Source organism: Epinephelus moara, chromosome 19 (assembly GCF_006386435.1).
Source record: "Epinephelus moara isolate mb chromosome 19, YSFRI_EMoa_1.0, whole genome shotgun sequence".
Taxonomy (NCBI): domain Eukaryota; kingdom Metazoa; phylum Chordata; class Actinopteri; order Perciformes; family Serranidae; genus Epinephelus; species Epinephelus moara.
The window spans coordinates 2,309,445-2,326,285 of NC_065524.1; positions in this window are offsets into that span (position 1 = coordinate 2,309,445).

Below are 16,841 nucleotides of genomic sequence, written 5' to 3' on the forward strand. Positions count from 1 at the left end.
AGTTAAGGCAGAATGCAGGTAAGTGTCATCGGTGTCCAGGCTTTTAATAAGCACAGCTGAAATGAACAGTAAGCATTAAGCTACAACAGTAGCATACAAAATATACATAATATTCAGAAATGTACAGAGATCATGGGCCGTATTGACTAACATTCTACCGGAGGTGGGACCAAGTTTTGCAAGTCACAAGTAAGTCTCAAGTCTTTATAGTCATAATATGCTTCACTAAATGTAATGCGCTTTAACAACAGAGTAATTAAATTTACAAAAATCATGAATGCTTTTAAAAATGTGCTTTTATTTGTTAAAACAAGTTTGTGTTTCCATCTGTAATTCTTGACCTGCATGTTCTGCATATTGCAGTTCATTTTTTATTTACCACAGTCTAGGTTTTGTACACAAATGAAATTATCTTTGGTATAATTTTTCCCAGATGCTGCTCAGTAACGTAACATTAGATCTATTTCGACCTCACTCGGACTGTCACCGCGGGCTTTACGTTGAATGATGCCCTCATCTCCCAATCCTCGAGACCTATATCAACAATGTCATGTGACTGACCTTAGGAGCACACCTCCTCTTCTTTGCTTCACTTGCCTCATCCGAGACCTACAGGTAAGTGGGTTTGGGACTCCATTTTTAACAAGCCGTCACTTTTGTGCAGGTGCCTTGTGTCCCTGAGGATTGCATGTGGATTTCCCGTTTTCTTGTCGTTTGGATGACATTGCGAGGCAGAGAGTTACATTGCATGCGTTAACCTTTCCTCTTTGTTTCAGGTAACCTAATTTGTTGCACCTGGCGGTAACTAATTACTCTAACTGCATTTTTGGGCAAGTGCTGTTGTCTTGCAGTGTTTTCAAGCCGTTTCTCCAGTGGGATTAAATTTAAAAATATAAGTTTTTGCCGCAGTTACAGAGCTGTTCATTCATTTGTTGTTTTTTGAGCTGCATTTGTGTTTCCCCATTAACTCACTGTCCGCAGTGAGGGATTTTTTGAGGTCCCCCTCCTGTGCGTTCACGCACACTGAGGAGTGGAGACTAGTTTTGCTCAGCCATTATCTACTCACCCATATGCTGAGGGAGGCTCTGGTGAAGTTTTAGAGTCCTCACAACACCCAGAAGTGGGTAACAGCACAACTGCACACCTAATGGCTGACGGCGACCCAGATTAAAACGTCCAAGAACACAGAATTGAAACCATAAAATATATCCATACTGCTCGTCCGTAGTGATCCAAGTGTCCTGAAGCTCCGACATGAAAAGTTGTTTGGAAAAACGTCATTTGAACTCTGTTTTTAGCCTCATTGTAGCCTGTAGCTTTAAAGCCCAACTTGCAGGTTGGAGACCATGGTGAATGAATGTGTAGGAAAATGATGTAGAAACTCGATTAAAACAAAAAACAAAAACATATACACACTCCAGTGACTTTTGGGGTAGTTTTTGTGAGAGAATTTTGCTTCCGCATCGGCATCTAAAAACCCACTAACCGGAAGTGACGTAGCGTAAGGGAGTCCGGCCGAGTTCGATTGAGTGTAACATAAATAAACATGGATCCCAGTACTAGTTTTGAGACTGAAGAGGTTGAGAGAGAGAGAGATACGAAGATTTCCTGATAATTTTTTGTATGATAGGTGCTTGTGTGGGAACTGCCAGCCCATGTCCTCAGCTGGGGAGAGTATGTGCTGCAGGGAGGTGGCTGCCTTCTGCCACTAAAAAATGCTGGGTTATTTTTTCTACCCAAATGCTGGGTTGAGCCTGTTGGGTCATATTTATGGGTTATTTCTAAGGAGTTGGGTAGTTTTTGTGACCCAACCAGTAACCTAGCTGGCTGGGTTAGTGGTTGGGTCAGCTCTGGGACGTTGCCCCTCCCCAAAATTCAAATAACAACCCAGCACGGAAGTACAATTTACCCTGCAGCTGGGTTAAATTGTGGCGCGACCTCTCTTCTGGCTTCTCTCTACCTCCTGAGATGGTGCCAAGCGGCCAGCCTCGTGCTTTGGGAGGATAAAGTAAAAGAAAAGGTTTGTATGTACTTTCTAAGTTACCTTATAACCTGTCACATACAGGTTACAGAAATATCACTGTCTGTATAGCGCTAGTTATCCCTAACATTACACCAGCTCCGTCATCTTAGCTAGCGGTTAGCCGTTGGCCAGATTAGCTTGCGTTGCTAGCTGGGCTGAAGTTAAAAGATTTTAAATTCAGTATGGTCCACATTTATTTCGGGAGGGTTAAGGGAGGATGGTGAAAATGAGCCATGATGTCGAGAAAGTGGGTGTGTTTCAAAACGCTGCTTAATAACAATATATATTGTCAGTCAAGCTAATATCAGGAAGTTGTTTATTTACAGTGTTCTGTCAAAATATGTTCCCCGGACGAGATGTGATTCCCTCCGGGTTAACGTGAGGGTAAGGGGAAACACATTGCCGGGAGACACGTATTGACAGTAGAACAGATTTCGATATACCACCGACATGGGGCCGTCATACAATGCCCGACCCAGCCCTCACGGACCCAGCCGTGGCTGGCTCACGCTCTGCAGCGATCATTTTGGCGTGTGGTCTGTTTGTTTCTGCGAGCGGCAAGCGAAGCAGTCAAGCAGCACAGAGCAGATCAAACCAGTCAGACACAGAAACAGCATAGAGACAATCCGGTAAGTTGTCAAAATAAAAACCCCTGTGTGGTGGCTGTCCTGGGCCTAAACGTGTCAAATTGATGAGGTTTGCAGTTCTGTCTGCCGATGCTGGGCACATCCTGGAACAAGAAGCTCACTTAGGTGCTAACGCTTTTGTTGTGATTTTGTTTTTATGGTATAAAACGCTACAATCTGATCACTGTTAGCTCGTCGCCAGCGTTAGCTCATAGACCTATACGTTAGCTTGCCTGTTCATTAGCACTGAATGTAACGTTACATGTGAGTAGAAAGTGAATACTATCCACATATGTTCATCATCAACAAGCAAGGAGACATCATAAAAGCTATGTTGTTGCTATGTTTAATTCTGTCTTTTTGTCTCAGGTCAACTTTCTAAATGGACAGCTTTGTCATAGACAAACTGACAGAGTGGCAGCTTCCTGAACTTATAGATAGTTTTAAAGGTAAGCATATCACCTTTTTTTCTTATTGTAATGTTCCCTGCACCCATAACATCTGTGTGTGTAAAATTGGTCTTAAGTTTGTTTTTTTGTTACAGAAGGATATGCTGTACTTCTAGAATTAAAAGAATAAGTGTATAATAGTAGGTTTCTGGCCAATATAATGATTTTGTAACTGTTGCCACTGTATGTGTTACATATTTCCATGAAGTTTCCATCTAAGAATGACTTTGAGTCAGAATTTATTTTGGGTAATATTCTGTATTTTATTTGTGCTCTTTTAGTATACAGGAAGAGTCTTTTATTTTGAAGCCCCGTTGAGCTGTTTCCGTCTGGTTAACGTGAGTGAGTTAGAAGCTAGCTGACGCTGTTGAGTGCAGGTTGCATAGAGAGATGCTCATATGCACCTAAGGATGAGCTGTACCTGCTTTTAGAACAAGAGTAATGTTTACTGGTGTATACGAAGATAAGAAATTCCAAGATGATTTCCTTTCCATGCAGCCAACGAGGTACTTTATTACATTTGTATTTATTTGTGTTTTCTATTGTTTGCTATCATGTTTGCTATTCAGCTAACGTGTTGTCTGTATGTTTAATACTGTGTATTGTTAGTTTTCACGGTTTGATGAGGAGAGAAGACTTCAGTAAAACCTGTCAAGAAAACCACTTGTGTCTGATTGTGCCTGGGGAGGGAGTCACAGTGAAAACTGTTCATCGACGCGAGTGGCCGATGCAGCAAGAAGTTTGAAGACTAGCGAGCTAATCTCAACGTGTTCACGACGGTTCATCAAAGGACTGACAGATGAGGAAAATCTCGCACTCTCACACAGTTGAAAACGCACACACATACGAACTGACTTGGCAGCATTTTCAAGACAAAGCCATTAAGAACTTGGACACTAACAAGAGTGGGCTAAGAAGAGGGTTTTACAAGAGTTGCTTAAAGGGTTTATGTGAATGCTTAAGAACTGTTGTGTGAGTGGTGAATGCAACTTAATTGCCAAGTTAAAGTTATTTGAATCTTGCCATTAAAGGGTACTATAGTCAGCCTTGAAGCTAAAGATTTAAGTTAAAGGGCACCTTTTCCACCTTGTATTTTTAAGTGCCAATTTAAAGTGTGTGTTTTGATAATACTAAGTGAAGGCTAGTTGCCATTTTATATTTGTTTAATGCAAGTGTTCCAAGGGAACCAAGGTTTATTTACCTTTTCAAAGTGAATTTTGAGTTTAAAGCTGTTGAATAGAATAGTTCATGGTCATTTCTGATTCTGTTTCTGTTTCTACATTTAAGAAGCACACATTTAAAGGACATTTTGAAGTAATACTGATTTTATCAGTATCTGCTATTACAGCTTATGATAATAACTTTGAGTGAACATTCACACATTAAGAGGCATTAGCAATTCATGCAGAGATTTATTTACAATTCATATCTAGTGAATTTAAAGCCATTATTTGATAATGGAAGAGTCAAGTGAGTTTACACCCAAGGTAAGGGACAATATTAGTGATAGTGAAAATCAGAACCCTCCAGAAGATCAAGTCGAAGATGCTGAAGCCCAGCGAGAGGAAGTGCAGCAGCCAAGACGTGGTGGACAAATCCGCACACTAACAGAGAAGGGCAAAGAAATGCTAGACAACACAATTAAAGCACTTCAACAAAAATTCAACTACATTTACCACAAATGGAGAACACAAGTCAGACTCGCTAAGAAGTCATTGTCACAGTCCTCGGAGCCCTTACCAGAACATCTGCTAAATGATATCATAGGTGATGTCAGAGGCTTTTCCGCTGACGTCCAGTGCATTTATGAAGAGTTACGCAGAGTCACAGTCCCAGACCAAGACACACGCCGAAAAGTAGATCAGTGTGTAGAGATTTCAAGCTTCATTGTATCCAGAGCATCACGTTGTCTAAGTGGAAGGGTTCCTGAAGAAGAAGAACAAGACTGGCCAGATGCCAGCTTTCTTTGGAACTCCAGTAAAAGTGAATCAGGTACTGTCACCTCTATTCTGAAAGATGCCTTGGAGCACTCAAGCAGGTCTTCTCTGAAACGCCAAGAAGCTGCCGCCAACGCTGCTGCAAGCCAAGCTGTTCTGAAAGTATTGCAAGAACAAGAAAGAGAACAACTGGAGATACAGCGTCTAGAGGAAGAAGCTAAAAGGAAGATCGCTGCTCAGGAGGCAGCTGCCATGAGGCGTCGTCTAGAACAAGAAGCAGACGAAATGAAAAGAAGAATAAAGAGAGAAGAGGAGGAAGCTGAAATGAAAGCTAAACTGGAAGAAGAACACACAGCTCTACAAAGGACTCTGGAAGAAAAACGGAGAAGGTTACAGCATCTGGAGGCAGTGAAAGAGCTGTATGTGTATGATCAAGAACTGGATGTAAAGAAAGAGCCAAAGGATATCTTAACCCATGAGTTACCCCACAAGGCATCCACCCCAGTCTGTGTTTCCTGCCCCACAGGCTGTGATCACCTCCTCAAATGAAAGCACCGCTGAGCTTGTCAAGGTCTTGGCAGATGCCTTAAGTGCCAATAGAATCCCAGTCCCTGAACCGTCAGTGTTCAGTGGGAATCCACTGAAGTACAGTGATTGGAAGCTCTCTTTCCAAACGCTTATTGACCAGAAGAATATCCACAACAAAGAGAAGATATACTATCTCCGCAGATATGTAGGTGGTCAAGCTAAGAACGCGCTTGATGGATTCTTCCTGCTTGGGACCGAATCTGCTTATGCTTTAGATTATGCTTATGCGAGATGGAATAGGAAAGTCATTGAAGTTGAAGAAACAAGCGGCAAGTTCCCCTCCTTTAGCCAGTTCATTGAATTTCTGACAAGAGAAGCAAAAATTGCCTGTAACCCAGTGACATCTCTGCAATCACTAAAGCAAGGTGAAACTGAAAAGCCAAAACCACAAAGACATCAAAACGTCAAAGCAAAGACACTGATAACAAGTTCCAATGAAGAGACTGTGAAGACATGCACTTTCTGCCAGAAGACTGGGCATGCTTTGAACAAATGCAGAAAGTTCCTTGAAAAGACAGTCTCCGACAGAGTTAAGTTTGTCCAAGCTGAAAAGCTATGCTTTGGTTGCCTTAAGTCAGGCCACGTCTCAAAGAGCTGCAACAGTAGGAGTGTTTGCGACACCTGCAACATGCGGCACCCTACCTGTTTGCATGAAGACAGAGACAAAGAATGGCAAAGACAAGCACAAGCCAAACGAAATCCAAACCGAGAAAAATCAAGTTCAAGTCAAGAAAGGAATAAAGAAAAGCCCCAAGAAACGCAACTCAAAGACACAACCACTGTTGCTACTTCAAACAGAGTAATCCTTGATGAAGCGAATACACAGACATCTGCAATACTTCCTGTCTGGCTGTCATCAGTCACTCAGCCAGCACAGGAGGTACTTGTATATGCTCTGTTGGACTCTCAAAGTGACACAACTTTCGTTTTGAGAGAAGTAGCTGACGTTTTGGAAGCTGACAGAGAACAAGTCAAGTTGAAGCTTTCTACTATGACATCCAGAACCTCGGTAGTAAGCTCCCAAAGGATAAAAAATCTACAAGTCCGTGGCTTTTACTCTGGCAAAAGGGGTGGAATTTATTCCCGCTAACAGAACTCACATCCCAACTGGTGAAACTGCCAAAGCCTGGCCCCACTTAGAACACCTCCAAGAAGACGTGGCACCTCTACAAGACTGTGAAGTAGGTCTGCTCATTGGGTACAACTGCTCACAGGCTTTACTCCCACGAGAGGTTGTCTCTGGCAAGGAAAATGAGCCCTATGCACAGCGCACAGACCTTGGGTGGAGTATAGTTGGCCATGGGAATCCCTGTGTAGATTATGGAGATGCCTTTGGGATCAGTCATCGCATAGTGGTGAGGCAAGTGACTCCAGATATTGAGCCCGCCATCAACCTAAAAACTGAAGTGCACTATGTGAACAGATCCAAAGTCAAAGAAATGACCCCTTCAGACTTCTTAAAGGTCCTGGAATCAGACTTTTTAGAGAGAGCTGGAGAAGAGGGTCCTGTGTCTCAAGACGACCTCAAATTCTTGTCAAGGATAAGGGAAAACATCAAGCAAGGGAGTGATGGTCATTATGAAATGCCATTACCATTCAAAGAAGAAAGACCAAACCTACCAAACAGTAAGATATGTGCAGTACATCGTTTGAAGTGTCTTGAAAAGAGATTAAAGAAGAACGAAATGTACTACAAGGACTATGTAAACTTCATGGATGACATAATCTCACGTGGTGACGCAGAGAAGGTCCCTGAGGAAGAACTTGACAACAGTCCGGCATGGTATATTCCACACCATGGAGTTTATCATCCACAGAAGCCAGGGAAAATACGTGTAGTATTCGACTGTTCTGCCAGGTTTCAAGACACATCTCTCAACGACCATCTGCTTACCGGACCCGACCTGACAAACACTTTGGTGGGAGTCCTGTGCAGATTCCGAAAGGGCTCTATCGCAGTGACTTGTGACATCGAACGGATGTTTCACCAGTTTCGTGTGAAAAGAGAAGACCAGGATTACTTGCGATTTTTATGGTGGGAGTACGGCGATCTGGAAACCACACCTTCCACCTACAGAATGAAAGTCCACCTGTTTGGAGCGGCTTCGTCTCCTGGCTGCGCCAACTTTGGTCTGAAGCATTTAGCAGCACAAGGGCAAGGTCAATATGATGAGGACACCATACGCTTCATTCAGAGGAATTTCTATGTAGATGATGGTCTAGCAAGTGTACACACTGAAAAGGAAGCCATCCAGCTCGTTAAGGAATCAAGGGAACTTTGCGCCACAGGCAAGTTAAGGCTCCATAAGTTTGTCTCCAATAACGAAAATGTGATGGCATCCATTCCAGAGGAAGAATGCGCCACAGTTAAAGATCAAGACATGGCCTTGAGTTTACCTCATATGGAGAGAGCTCTTGGCGTAGAGTGGTGCATCACTTCTGATTCATTCAAGTTCAGAGTGCAAGTGAAGATGAATCCACTCACAAGAAGAGGCGTGCTCTCTACGGTTGCCTCTGTGTATGATCCGTTAGGATTCATGGCACCCTTTGTCCTTCTTGGAAAGCAAGTTCTCCAGCAAATGTGCAGAGAAAAGATTGGCTGGGATGATGAACTTCCAGAAAAGCTAAGACCTCAATGGGAGTCTTGGATTAGAGACCTACCCAAGCTATCTGAAATGGAAATCAAAAGATGCTACTTACCTTCAGGTTTCAGCAACGTCAAGGGGTATGAGCTTCACCATTTTTCTGACGCGAGCACCTCCGGATATGGTGGATGTACTTACCTGCGAGTTGTGAGTGAGTCTGAAGAAGTCCATTGCTCTTTTGTGATGGGAAAATCAAGAGTCTCACCAACCAAGGTGACGACAATACCAAGACTGGAGCTCACTGTGGCAGTGGTTGCAGTTCGAACTAGTGACATGCTCCGTGACGAACTGGAAATCCAAAATTTGCGAGAATACTTTTGGACGGGTTCTACAGTCGTTCTCGGCTACATAAACAATGATGCCAGAAGGTTTCAAGTGTTTGTAGCGAACCGAATCCAAAGAATCAAGTCAAGTACAAAGCCAGAACAATAGGCCTATGTTTCATCTGAGGAAAATCCGGCCGATTGCGCATCTCGTGGATTAACATCAGCACAACTCAAGACCTCCAGTTGGTTCACTGGACCGAAGTTTCTCTGGCAAAGGGAACTGCCCGACAGAGAGCGCAAGGTGGGAGAAGTTAAGAATGATGACCCTGAGCTCTGCAAGGCTCATGTGTTCAACACTAAGGCAAAGGAGGACAAATCATTATTGGACCGCCTTGAGAAGTTCTCGGATTGGTCAAGAGTAATTCAAGCAGTGGCCAGATTGAAACGACGAGTCAAGGAATGCAGAGGTGAGAAGCAAAGAACCAATGAAAGTACAAGCTTGGAAGAAAGGAAAGAAGCAGAAATCGCTATTGTCAAGTTAGTGCAAGAAGAAGCGTTCCCAGGTGAGATAAAGAGCTTGAAAGCGAAAAAAGTCATCACCAAGTCCAAGCACAGTAAACTGTACAAGTTAAGTCCATTTTTGGACGAAGAAGGGATCTTAAGAGTGGGAGGACGTCTAAGTCAAGCCTCGTTACACCCACATGTGAAACATCCAGCTATACTACCGAAAAGTAGTCACATATCCAGGCTACTTGTCAAGCACTGTCACAAACGAATTTATCATCAGGGACGTGCAATGACGGTCAATGAATTGTGAGCTAATGGATGGTGGATTCTAGGATGCAGCAGTGCAGTATTGTCACACATATTCAAATGTGTAAGATGTTGAAGGTACAGAAGACATACTGAAGACCAAAAAATGGGCAACTTACCTGAAGACAGAATGGAAGCGACTCCTCCATTCACGCACACTGGTATAGACTGCTTTGGTCCGATCTATGTAAAAGAAGGAAGGAAAGAGGTTAAAAGATATGGACTCTTACTTACCTGTCTATGTTCAAGAGCTCTACACATTGAAGTGCTCGATGACATGACATCTGACGCATTCATCAATGCCCTAAGAGCATTCATCGCCATAAGAGGAAATGTACGTCAACTTCGAAGCGACCATGGCACCAATTTCACTGGTGCAAGGTGAGAGTTGGCAGAACTCATGCAAGGAATGAATGAAGAAAGAGTAAAGGCTCTAGGGTGTGAATTTCTAATGAATCCTCCAGCGGCAAGTCATATGGGCGGCGTCTGGGAGAGACAAATTAGAACCATAAGGAGTGTTCTTACTGCCATTCTCGACCAGTCAGCACAAAGACTTGATAGCTCATCTCTGAGGACTTTCTTTTATGAAGTGATGGCAATCATCAATAGCAAACCACTTACCGCTGAACTCCTGAATGACCCATCCGCACCTGAACCTTTAACACCAAATCATATTCTGACGATGAAGTCCACCATAATCCTACCTCCACCTGGACAGTTTATCAGAGAGGATCTTTATCTTAAAAAGAGGTGGCGGCGAGTCCAATATCTAGCCAATGAATTTTGGATTCATTGGAAAATGGAATATCTATTGAGTTTACAACCCAGACAAAAATGGCAGAAGAACAGAAGAAACCTGAAAGTGAATGACATTGTGCTGTTACAAGATGACCATGCCCCACACAATGAATGGAAGCTGGCCCGAATAACAGAAGTGTACCCGGGGTCAGATGATAGAGTGAGAAAGGTCAGATTGTTGGTTAGTGACACCACATTTGATGAAAGGGTCAAATCCACTGCTAAAATAGTGTTCTTAGAGAGACCTGTACATAAGTTAGTGACGTTGCTTGAAGCAGATTGAGATGCTTAATGTTTACCTGGATGTTCTACTGAATGGTCATTAGTAATGTTTATCCTGATTTTCCATTCTGAATGGTCAGTGATGTTTTCTTGGGATTCTATGCAAGATGTTTAATATTTAGGGTGACAACCTGTACTAAATGATAACTAAGGTGATGTTTACTGTTTGAAAGGGTGTGAATTTACCAGCAACAGTCAATAAGTGTCGAGAAATCCAACAGTAAAGTTGTGAGATTTGGTGGGAGTGTAACTGTTGCCACTATATGTGTTACATATTTCCATGAAGTTTCCATCTAAGAATGACTTTGAGTCAGAATTTATTTTGGGTAATATTCTGTATTTTATTTGTGCTCTTTTAGTAAACAGGAAGAGTCTTTTATTTTGAAGCCCCGTTGAGCTGTTTCCGTCTGGTTAACGTGAGTGAGTTAGAAGCTAGCTGACGCTGTTGAGTGCAGGTTGCATAGAGAGATGCTCATATGCACCTGAGGATGAGCTGTACCTGCTTTTAGAACAAGAGTAATGTTTACTGGTGTATACGAAGATAAGAAGATTCCAAGATGATTTCCTTTCCTAGCATGCAGCCAACGAGGTACTTTATTACATTTGTATTTATTTGTGTTTTCTATTGTTTGCTATCATGTTTGCTATTCAGCTAACGTGTTGTCTGTATGTTTAATACTGTGTATTGTTAGTTTTCACGGTTTGATGAGGAGAGAAGACTTCAGTAAAACCCGTCAAGAAAACCACTTGTGTCTGATTGTGCCTGGGGAGGGAGTCACAGATTTTATCCCTGTAACTTCTCAATTATACAGATTTGTATGGATTTTAATAACATTGTGCACATATAAGGGTATCAAACACCGGTACTCCACAACTTGGGCAACAGGCAATTTCAATTAGAAGACACTTTTATCCAAAGCGATGTACATCTGAGAGTTCATACAATACAAGCATGATCTAGTCAGAAGATAACATACACTCACTGGCCACTTAATTTGGTACACCTGTGCAATTGAATGTAATCCAATACAACAGCTCTGCCATACATTCTTTTACAACCCTTTTACATTTTCAGTTTTTGTTGACATTGTCAGAAAGGTGATAATTATACTTTGTTTATACTGAGGTTGTAGTGGGTGGTGCTGGCGTACTGGAGTACAATATATTGAAAAGTGTTCCTAATATTTTGTCCCCCTCAATGTATGTTAATGGATTGGACAAAAGTATGACACCGCTCAATATAATGTACTCCAGTACACCACCACCATCCACTGTGAACTCAATAATAAAAATAAAGTAGAATGATCACTTTTCTGACAATGTCAACAAAAACTGAAAATGTAAAAGCTTCTTAAAAATAGAATTTATGATAGAGCTGTTGTATTGGATTGCATTAGATTGCACAGGTGTACCTAATGAAGTGGCTGATAAGTGTCATGAGGCAAATTGTGTGTCCGATAGGATGTGGATGCATTTCTTTTTATCATTCATGCCCATCGAGTGTGAAGGTGTTCATGAAAAAGCTGGTCTTTAGTCTTTTCTGAAAGACTTGGGATTTTTTTTTAACTCTTTCCACCACCAGAGAACTACAGACCCTGGTTACTGGGATTTTTACTGTTGTCAAAATGACAGTCTTTGTGTTCTGTGTCTTTTCTTGTCTTTCAGATCAGGGAATAGATGAGGAGAGTTTTCTGCTGTTAGATGAGGGGACTATCAGCTGTCTGATCCCCAAAATTGGCTACAGGCTAAGGTTTGTAAAAAACTTTAGGGAACTTGTAAGTAGTTTGCTGCTGATGTAAGGGGCTTCATTATTTTACATTTCATGCTATTCTTTTTGCAGATAATTTAAGATACAGGGCGAGATGGCCTATGTTTGCTTTCGGTGCAAAAGGCAAATTCCTGGAGATGTCAAGAGTCTCTTTACACATTTACGTGCATCATGTTAACAGTTCATCAACATATTTCCAATGCAGTGAAAGTGGATGTGGCAGAACATTTTCTTAAATCAGGTCTTACAGGAGACACCTAGTACAGCAGCATACAAACCAAGTAGAACAGACACTTGATGGGCCTCTGGAAGGTCCACTCCAGCTTGATGTACTGAATGCTGAAGAGGAACCAGTACAGGATGCTGAGGATGAATGGGATGAACTACAGCAAGAGGGCATTACCAACAGGGTAGCCCTTTTTCTAGCTAATCTGAGGTCTAAATCCTCCCAAACATTTTCTAACTTAAACTTCGTGGTTCAACAGATCTCTAGTTTAATTGGCGATATTGTGAGCAGACTACAAGCAAAGACTATGTCTTTATTTAGTCAGTTTGGTGTTGATTAAAGTCCACAGGTAGAGGAGCTCAGGCTGGAGTTCATGGAAGCAGCAGAGCCTTTCAAAGGACTGGAGACAGACTATAAACAGTTGCAGTATTTTGCTAAATCAGGAAACTTTATTCAGCCAGTTGAGGAGGTTTTGCCTGAGGTTTCCTATGTTCAGCGAAGGGACTCTGCCACTGGCACTGTCAGACAAGTTGCCGTTGCTGATTCGTATCAGCGTATTCCGCTACCTTGCCTTCTAGTCAAGATACTTGAAATTCCTGGTGTTTTTCAGGCCATGATGCAATGGCAGCAGAGAGAGAGTGATGTGCTTCAGGATGTCTTTGATGGGGAGTTTTGTAAAACACATCCACTATTCTTGAAAGAGGTTTCAATTCCCCTTCTGCTATACAATGATGACTGTGAAACTGTCAACCTTCTTGGGTCGAAGACCGGGATTCACAAGTTAGGCTTTATATATTTCATCTTGAAGAGCTTGCCACCACACCTGCTGTCAACATTGCGGTCGCACTTCCTATTAGCAGTGTACAAATCAGATGATGCGAAGACCTATGGACTTGATGCAGTACTGAGCCCTATAGTCGAGGAGATCAGGTGTCTTGAGAGGGATGGTATCACTCTAGATACCCCCCACTATCAAGGTGTTGTTAAGGTCACAGTGGTCCAGGTATTAGGAGACAATTTAGGCTTGAATGCCATTCTTGGCTACACTGAAAGCTTCACTGGAAACTATGTGTGTCGGTGGTACAGAGTTAATAGAGAGGTTTTGAAGGTGCAGACACTGGAAGATCCTGCACTTTTACGTGATGTCCATACTCACGAGGCAGATTTGCATACAGCCAACCCCTCCAAGACAGGCCTGAAAAGAGACAGTGTCCTTAACAGCTTGACTTTTTATCATGTAACAGACAATGTCGCACCAGACATCATGCATGATATCCTGGAAGGGGTGGGGCCATATGAAGTCAAGCTTGTGTTGAATTCGCTGATTGAGCAAAAGCATCTCACACTTGACAAGCTCAACTACAGAATCACAAGCTTTGATTACGGCTTTTGTGATGAGGGTAACAAACCCTCTGTGATAAGTAAGAATGATCTCAGAAACCTTGATGGGGCCATGCGGCAGTCAGCAGCTCAAATGTGGTGCCTGCTGAGGTTACTGCCGACAATGATTGGTGACCTGATCCCCATGGAGAACAAGGAATGGCAACTTCTCCTACTCTTGCTCTTGTGTATGGAGTTCATCTTCTCTCCTTCTCTTACAGTTGCAGCAACACTGTACTTGAGTAAAATCATTGAAGAGCATCACTCCCTCTTCCTGGAGCTCTATCCTCACCTACATCTAAGGCCAAAACACCACTTCATGCTCCATTACCCAAGAGCAATTCGAAAACTTGGACCCTTAATGCAGTTCTGGGCAATGCGTTTTGAGGCCAAGCATGGATTCTTTAAGCGGGTCAGTCATGTCACATGCAACTTCCGAAACATCTGCAAAACCATGGCATTTCGGCATCAGATAATGCAATGCTACCATTTACTGTGTAGCTCTATATTAAGCTGCAATGCAGAAGTTGGTCCAGGAGTCTCTACCTTTCTGGCCAACTTTGAGGGAGTTTGAAGTAAAGCTTGTTGTTCAGAGGTGGGAAACACAATGGTTTGAGAGGCACTTTTTTGCATACAGTGTGATCCCCACACACGGTTTGGCTGCTGTTGATGTGACAGAGCTGCTTGATCATCATCCACTACACGCAGTCAAGTCATACAGAGAGAATGATGACAATTTCTACATTTCCCTACGCTACAGACTTTTCTAGACTGAACTGCCACTGTGTGTGTGTGTGTGTGTGTGTGTGTGTGTGTGTGTGAATAATATTTTCACAGTTGGGTTTATATCAGTGAAAATGTCTTGTTAGAAAACCGATTATTGAAAGATGAAGTATGTATTGTCAAAGTCTGAGACTGTTGGCCTTCTCTCAGACAAAGCTAGGGAAAGTAGTTCATAGGGATGTAAAGGTTTTGAACCGATCCGGAAAACCTAGGTTCAAAGGATTTAGGTTTAGGAACTCATTCGGTCTTCCCAGACCGGAAGTTTTGAAAGCGTTTCTTTAATAGTTTGAAAACCGCACTTTGAACCAAACCGTTGGTTCGGTGAACCGTTACACCCCTATTAGTCATTCATACTGTATAAAAAGTCCTTTTCTACAATGCACGAGGATGATCATTATTTGCTCTCTATTGGACTACTGGGATGGGATAAGATTGATGGGATATATTGTACTGTACAGTAAGTATTTATACTTCATATTGGTTTTATCTCTTTTAATGTCTATAAGCCTAAAATGTTATATTAACCTGGCTTTTCTGCATAGATTGGAAATGCTGTGCCACCTACTATGCCACATGCAAGCTCTGATGTCCCACCAACTGCCACACCTCCATCCCCCATGGAGGAACAAACGGCACCAATGGATCAGATAGTGCCATTGGTACTACAAGTAGTTCCAGTATTTGTAAGTTCCACTTTTAATGAGGTGAAAGGGTGTACATACCAGGTAATGGTTGAACTGAAATATACTTTATCATATAAATATATATGTTAAAGCCTATATAGTTTATTTACATAATTCTTGTGTGTTTTTTGTGTGTTTTTATAGACTCTACCATATCTGATGAGAGAGCTGAACAGATGAAAGAATGGCTGAGACACAATTCTCAGCCCCTCAGCCAGGTGGAGGCATACATGCAGGACACAGTCCTGTACAGGGCACAGTGGATAAGGGGACATAACTCTAAAAATGTATCGGAGATCCTCAAAATGTTCCCGCACTACTCAAGGCATGTTATGTATCTAGTGTAATAACTTTACATAATATACTTTGTGAAAAAAGTCATTAAATTTCAAGAAAAAAGTTGTAACATTTCAAGAAATTTCCTAAATGTCTTTAAGTACCCCTAAATTTGATCTTTTAGGAGCACATGTACTCCTGGGGGAAAATGTTAGCATAGAGCCCTGATTATTTGGTCTCTGTATTGTTTATGGGGTCAGATGTGGACCATGAACATGTGGGCCATGAGTGGGAAAAGAACCACTGTTCTACAGGGTGTCAGCCGTTCTCCTGGCTTTTACACTCTCCTTATTCAAGACCAGGCCATAGGCTGGCATCTCCCCTTTTTTATGTTGCATTCTGTGCACATCAAGTCTCTTCTACACTGCTCCGTCACAGAGCCACTTCATGTAGCAGTGTACAAGGGAGAGAAGCAGAGCTCACAGACGTCTCTGAGCTCTGCTTCTCAGAATGGTACGTAGATCTGTGGTCAGTCCGATATTTGAGTGAATTGTCAATTGTCGGACCTGATACCAATATTGGACCAGATCAGTCTTAACTCTAAATAATTAGTATGGCAGATTTAATTCTCTCTCTTTAAATTGTTTTCCGTTCCTTAGATTGCACAGGACTTTCAGGTTTTACATGGAGAGGCGGCATCAAAACTCAGTGAAACATGGCTGCCTGTATACACTGAGAAGATCCTGAGCCTGGCAAGACGTGAAGGGAAACTTGCATTGCCTGCAGATGAAATGACACTGGGTAAAATATCATTTGTTGTTGTTGTACAGTATACTTGGCATCGATTTTATTATACTGTATTTGACTACTAAATGACCAAATCACATTATATTTATACCAATAAAATTGTCTCCCTACAGATGCCAAGGGGGAACTTGCGTTCAAAGTATTACCTGCAATGCTTCCACCTCTGGTATATAAAGTTGGCCGCAAAGTGTTCAGACACACGATTGAGGAATCCAGGTTGGCCTTCATTGACTATAAACCTGTAAGTACAATTTTGGATGTTTAAAGGGAAATGTTGCTCATTTTATCCTGCTTACTCTTTACTGTTGAATATAATCTTTGCTTTCTTTTATTTATTTCTTAGGTCGGAACAAACATGGTAGTACCTCCAGCACGCAGAGGTTTCGAGGTCATACCCCTACGTCCTCTCTCTGGGAGATGACCGCCAGTGCTCCTGTCAGTCATTCGTTATTCTAGCACAGGGGTCTGCAACCTTTGCCATTAAAAGAGCC